General features: G+C 36.9%; 2 non-coding genes across 2 annotated transcripts; both read left to right on the plus strand.

Moving 5' to 3' along the window:
- Window positions 1–348: 348 nt before the first annotated feature.
- Window positions 349–421, plus strand: Trnar-ucg. The gene has a single exon. It is a non-coding gene; the product is annotated as a tRNA-Arg (tRNA).
- Window positions 422–2,333: 1,912 nt separating this feature from the next.
- Window positions 2,334–2,406, plus strand: Trnar-ucg. The gene has a single exon. It is a non-coding gene; the product is annotated as a tRNA-Arg (tRNA).
- The last annotated feature ends 4,531 nt before the right edge of the window (window positions 2,407–6,937 follow it).

A 6,937-nucleotide genomic window follows, 5' to 3' on the forward strand; every position in this document is an offset into this window, starting at 1 on the left:
TGATCCCGTTATCTTGAACTATAGAATTCTGCAAGACCTTAAGATTTACAGGATGATGAAGAAAACAAGGTGCTTTCATTTACAGCTTTGCTACCAAGTAGGTGTACGGTCAAAATTTATTCTAACTTAAATAGAGAAAGAGAATACATAAACCATTAGCATAACTGTTTTTCAATAAATTGGCTATCCAGATTCTTCATTTCCCAAGCATCACCGAGGGACTCGCTAGTTAATAAATGTGTGCGTATGTGATATAACATCAATTTATGTGATTACTGAAAAATAATAGAAAAAAAATTTATTTCATATAAAATATTAGTAATAATTTCTTAGCGGGTTAGCAGGATTGGCCGCGTGGCCTAATGGACAAGGCGTCTGACTTCGAATCAGAAGATTGCGAGTTCGAGTCTCGTCGTGGTCGAATAATTTTTATTTTTTTAACTTTTTTTTTTCATTAGGTGTCATTGCTGATAACATATGTGAAAACTATATATATATATATATATATATATATATATATATATTTAAAACACTTTGATTGGGTTCCATGCTACTGCAAGTTACGCAAGCCTCTAACGGGAGCCAAGCCTGAAGGAGTCGGGCTCCCCATAGGAGCCTGCGAAGCTCGAAGTAGCACGGAATTGAATCGAACAGTTTTGAATAATATACATAACTCCTACTAAATATTTGCCCTTTTCGTTTCTTTGTCTACTTACTCGTGTGTGTGTGTGTGTGTGTGTGTGTGTGTGTGTGTGTTAACCGCTAACTCCAAAAATCTTTATTTTTCTATTCCCTCTCTGTTTATTTCCCCGTGTTCCTTTCTGTTCAAGGGCGTAGGGTCCAAACGTAAAATATTTTCTCACCTTCCCGAGCGTTAAACTAATACACCACTATATTGTTTATACACCTATCTTCGTCTTTTGTCTTTCTGTATGTGTGTGTATGTATACACACACACACACGCACACGCGCACACACACACACACACACACACACACATGCACGCATACATCTATGCGTCTGAATTTCAGAGACCGTATTGTCGGTCATTCTGAAGGTGGACATAGTCAGTGTAAAATCGTAGAAAACCTTGGGATCCCGCTTTCTACAATTAATAGAGTGACTGCGCAATTCACCAGAGAGAGGAAGGAGTCCACATCACCTCGCTCAGATCAACCAGGGCCCTCTGACAGGACCCTTCTCTTTGTTAAGAGAAGGGTGGAGGATAATCCTCGTTGCAAGGCCTCTGACATAACAAAACAAGTTGATGTCAGTCCCGGAACAGCTATCGGGCATCTACATAAACTTGGTTACTATGACAGAGTAGCAAGAAGTAAGCCACTTTTTCAACAAGTCAACATCAAGTGGAGAAAAGATTGGGCTAGTGAGATGGTGGAGAGGCCACTAGCATTTTGGGTCACTGTAATATTCTCTGATGAGTCCAGATTGGCTGTATTTCTGCGGTCGAATGTGGGTCTGGAGAGTCTGTGATAAAAAATTTGAAGTGAAAAGATTACAGCCAACAATGAAACACGGCAGTTATTCTGTGATAGTCTGGGGAGCAATTTGGAGCAATGGTTGATCAGAGTTAGTGGAGTGTAAAGGAAACATAAACTCAGATAAATATGTGTCTATATTGTAGAAAGGGGTCCTAATTTTCTCCTGTGGTGAAATGATTAAAGCCTTTTTATTTATGGAAGATGAGGCTCCTTGTCACATGGATAAAATGACCCAAGAGTTGTTGAATGAGATTGTATGAACCCTATTGAACATCTCTGAGACACAATGGACAGGATACTTAATAAAAAGAACAAGAAAGCATCTCTAAAACTAGATCTTTTAAGATTATTGTATGAAAATTAGCAAGAAATTCCGCAAGAGAATATTCGTCATCTGATCGAATAAGGTCCTTGTACCGAAAAATGCAAAGGGCATGTCTACTAAATATTAAATATTCACATTATAACAATTAATAAATAATTTGAATGTATAATTTCAGATTTAAATAAATTTTAATGATTATAAGGGTGTCTATTTACTTCTGTCGTGTGTGTGTGTGTGTGTGTGTGTATGTGTGTGTGTGTGTGTGTGTGTGTGTGTGTGTTGTGTGTGTGTGTGTGTTGTGTGTATTCTCTTTTTATGAAAGAAATTATAATAATAATAATAATAATAATAATAATAATAATAATAATAATAATAATAATAATAATAATTATTATTATTATTATTATTATTATTATTATTATTATTATTATTAATAATAATTATTATAATATAATAATTATAAGTATTATGAAATATATTAAAAGTATTTTTAGCACCGTCTCTCGGTTGGCCGCGTGGCCTAATGGATAAGGCGTCTGACTTCGAATCAGAAGATTGCGAGTTCGAATCTCGTCGTGGTCGGCATAAAAGGCTTTTTTTGTCTTTTCTTTTTGATGTCTTGATTACTGTTAATATTTGTCTTCTTCGCAAACTAAACAGAAACAAAACTTGAAAGCATGAAAATTCAGCCTTTTGTTCTCGATTATCAGTCCAGTGTAATTACTTGGTCATTTGTTTTGCAGCAGGATTCAACAAAAGTACTCTCACGGATCTTTTATTATTGCCACTTGTTTATTCTCTTTCATCAATATAAAAATTGGCTAGAAAGGTTTACTTGCTTGACAAAGGCAAGAATAATAACAATCTACAGACTAACACCTTCTCTCGGTGAGAAGAAGGAAGACAGTCAGTGTCAGTGACATTTGTAGATGGCGTACGTTTGTAAGATCAATCAGATTACAATTGAGGCTGAGCATCCGGAGGGGAAAGATTGCCACAGTGGGAATTGAGGGGACTTTAAACCTTGAGAAGGGAAGATTGGATAAGTGTGTCGTAATTTTGTCATTAATAGTTTCCCATAGTTTTCTCTGTACACATACATTAAGTAAAGAAACGTCTGTTATAGCTTTTACAGGAATTGTTGAGTTAAGTCTCATTGGCCAGAGTTATATCATAAGCGTAGGAGTGGCTGTGTGGTAAGTAGCTTGCTTACGAACCACATGGTTCCCGGGTCAGTCCCACTGCGTGGTACCTTGGGTAAGTGACTTCTACTACAGCCTCGGGCCGACCAAAACTGTGTGCAGTGCTTTTTTTTTTTTCTCTGGGATGCTCCCTACAAACATTCACTTGTAGGGAGCATCGCATTTGTTTGTTTTTAAACTAGAGGCAAATAAAACTGAAATACATGCTTGTTTATTAATACTTAATTAATTGGGTAATTTTAAGATAGCTAACGGATTCATTCCATGAATGATTCGAATTTCATCCAATGCTTTCGTTGAATTCATAAATGTCCAGTTTCTTTTAATTGTTATTGTGGCTTAGTTATAGGAAGAAGGAGAGCGCCTTCGACTTTTTGCACTGGCAAGGAAGGCAGCGGATATCAGTTACTACAGTAAAGAGTATCTTGATACAAGTAGCTTTAGCCTGAAGATTTGATCAGAACGCTTACAATAGACTGAACACAGCTGAATGTACGCATAGAACAGGTGATGATGTTAAAACTGCGAGATAATATCTACTTAAAAACAGATATAAACCATACAATGACAATGAGTTTCCATACAGATTATGTCTATCTTCACAGTTTTACCCACGTTTAGGCAGCCCAGGTCAAACCTTTGGAGTTTTGATCTGTCGATATTATGGAATTCAGTGTTCTGAGTTTTCGTTCTCTCATACTTTGGACATTATGACTTTTTCCGGAATTTGGTTATTCGATCTTTTCGCCTTCGGAGGATCAATTTGAATAGATCCTCGTTGATCTTCGTTGGATGTTATGATTGCCATGCGCCTCCTCTCTATCTGTCTGCCTGTCTCTGTCTCTCTTTCACTCTCCCCCCTCTCTCTTGATTTATCTGTCGTATGCATTTGTGTGAGAGAGTTCGTATTTCCCTCGGATTCACTGGTTTGTAAACAATGGTTTCCTGATGTCGCTTGTTTGTAGTCAACTGCGAAAGCACGTCTGAGTTTTTCGACGCGTCATGACATGTCATGCGATTTTTTTATGAACAAAAGTCTCATGCATACGGTTTTGTTCGTTTCCAGTTCTCCGCTTTAAAACATGCCTGGGTTATTTGTTGTCTGACAAGCTGGGAGACAATTTGTTATCTGACATGCTTGGAAACAACTAGGGGTTGGCAACAGGAAGGGCATCCAGCAGTAGAGAACTCTACCCTAACGTATTCTTGTCAGACTTATGCAAGTATAGAAAAGGAGACGTTAAAACGATGATGATGCTGATGCTGAAAATTATGATGATAAGGAAAACACACACTTATATCGAAATACTGTAAATTATAAGATTAGAATAAGATAAAAGTTATTGTGCGTATAAGTGGATAATGAATGTAGATGAAGGCCAATATTTCAATATTCTTTTATTCTTTTATTCTTTTACTCGTTTTAGTCATTTTACTGCGGCCGTGCTGAATCACTGCCTTAGTCGAGTAAATCGACCCCAGGACTTATTCTTTGTAAGCCTAGTGCTTATTCTATCGGTCTCTTTTACCGAACACACACACAAACATATACACACGCTACATACATACATACATACATACATACATACATACATACATACATACATACGCGCATGCACGTATAGAGACTTACATACAGAACTTTAAGTTTCTGTGTCAACAATTCAGTGAGTGTTGCACGTCTTCAGCTGACGCAAGCTCAGTTTGCGTTGCACCATAGTCCTCTCTTCTTCCCAGCAATATTACCGTCACACGTAGTTTGTGGCTACACACACACAAAGACATATATGTATATACGTTAAGGTATGTATGTATTGATATGTTTACTCACGCGCGCACACATACAAACACACACACACACACACACACACACACACACACACACACACACACACACACACAACACACACACACACACACACACACACACACATTGCAACTGAATTCAATTGAATTAAAGAATATTTTCCACATGGAATTCTAAGATTTTTCTTTGTGTTTATATATATATTGGTTTTTATTTCACTTAGTCAGGGGTAAGAGCTATGCACTTGAAATTTTACAAGGTCTCCGAAACCAATACGAGTGATTATGGGAGCGATTCTCAAGCCAGAAACCTGACCTGAATGCTTGCAACATAGTGGCATACAATGTTCCAAGTGAAGTTTTAAACCAGATGAAAGTTAAAGCCTACCACCTAAATATTTATTTCAGTGTTTATCATAACCATATCAGTAGAATCTTTTTAAATTCCTTCAAACCACCAAAATGTTTTCAAATTTTCACCAGATTTTTATTTACGCTGATGTGATATGGTTTTGCAAGTGATGATGAAAATTACACTCATTTTACGAGAAATTGACGATAAAAATGTGACAAATCTTTAAAATTATGTTATTTTACCAATCGGAAGCCTCCATTGCCGACATACAAGAAATCACAATTGTCTGTGTCCATGGGAATAACATTAATGCTGCTTGGTAAGGCGGCGAGCTGGCAGAAACGTTAGCATGCCGGGCGAAATGCTCAGCGGTATTTCGTCTGCCGCTACGTTCTGAGGTCAAATTCCGCTGAGGTCAACTTTGCTTTTCATACTTTCGGCGTCGATTAAATAAGTACCAGTTACGCACTGCGGTCGATATAATTAACTTAATTCGTGTGTCTGAACTTGTTTGTCTTCTCTGTGTTTAGCCCCTTGTGGGTAGTAAAGAATTTATTAAGGCTGCTTGGTCGGTTCAACAGAGCCACTAACTCTACACAAGAACAATTAACAGATCCAGCACCACATGCACACATACTCGCGCACACGCGCATGAAGACGAGACGTTGGTAACTTTTTTTATTATTAATTTCAAGGAAAAGTGGAATGTAACTTTCATCAACAACATGCTAAACTACATCAGTGTAGAAGATTTGAAAATATTTTGCTGGTTGGAAAGAACTTAGAACGATTTTATGAGTAGATCTCAATAGTAGAACCTGAAGATTGAACAATAGGCAGACAAACTGCTTTGTTAAATAAAATTAGATGCTTTATAAATGTTAAACTGGTTCAGCATTGTAAGAAAAATAAAATAAACAAGAGCACTAAGAGAGCGCAGACCTTCACCAAGGCAACACCAACGTCCTCTCAACGATTAGACAGAGATGATTTTTAAAATGAGAATATTCAAAATAAACTCGACACCTCTCACAAACGAGAATACTAAAAATGAACCTGACTGCTCTCCAAAATTAAGTAAAAAAAAAACCGAAAAAATAATCAAGAATCCTTGTTCGGTACCGGATCGATCCCCAAATCTAATCAGTTCGTTCCAGTTACGAGGTCAAACATCCCTGAAAGTTTCCTTCGAATCCAACCAGCGGTTCTTGAGATATCATGTCCACGGACAAACAAACAAACTCGACTGAAGATAATACCTCCGCCTTCGCTAAGGAGGATGGAATTATAAAAGAATGCAAACTGTATTTTGCTGTGTCTAGGGAGGGCCATTACGCCAATAATAATAACACACACACAGGTTCAATTCCACTTCTTTATTGTTAACCAACTGGTTAAATATCTAACCAACTGACTAACATCAAAGGAATGGTATTGGATCTTTTCATTTTCAAGGCCTGATTGTCAGATTTTTCTAGTTAACTAAATAACTTGAAACTTCGTATACTGGTAGAGTGTCTCAAAAAAGAAAACACTAGTTTCAACTTGTTTATTTGAGAAAAATGTATTTTATAACTTTAAACGTAGATTAAATCTGCGAATTTTAACCAATCGTATTGTTTGTTTTCATTTGAAATAATTAACTGCATTATCTTAGTGTGACGTAGAAAGCTATTTTGTGACGTAGACAGCTGTGCGTAGGTCTGTTTTGTGTTTTTTCGGTGTATGTGTATATGTATGTATGCATGTA

Source organism: Octopus sinensis, linkage group LG3 (assembly GCF_006345805.1).
Source record: "Octopus sinensis linkage group LG3, ASM634580v1, whole genome shotgun sequence".
NCBI lineage: Eukaryota > Metazoa > Mollusca > Cephalopoda > Octopoda > Octopodidae > Octopus > Octopus sinensis.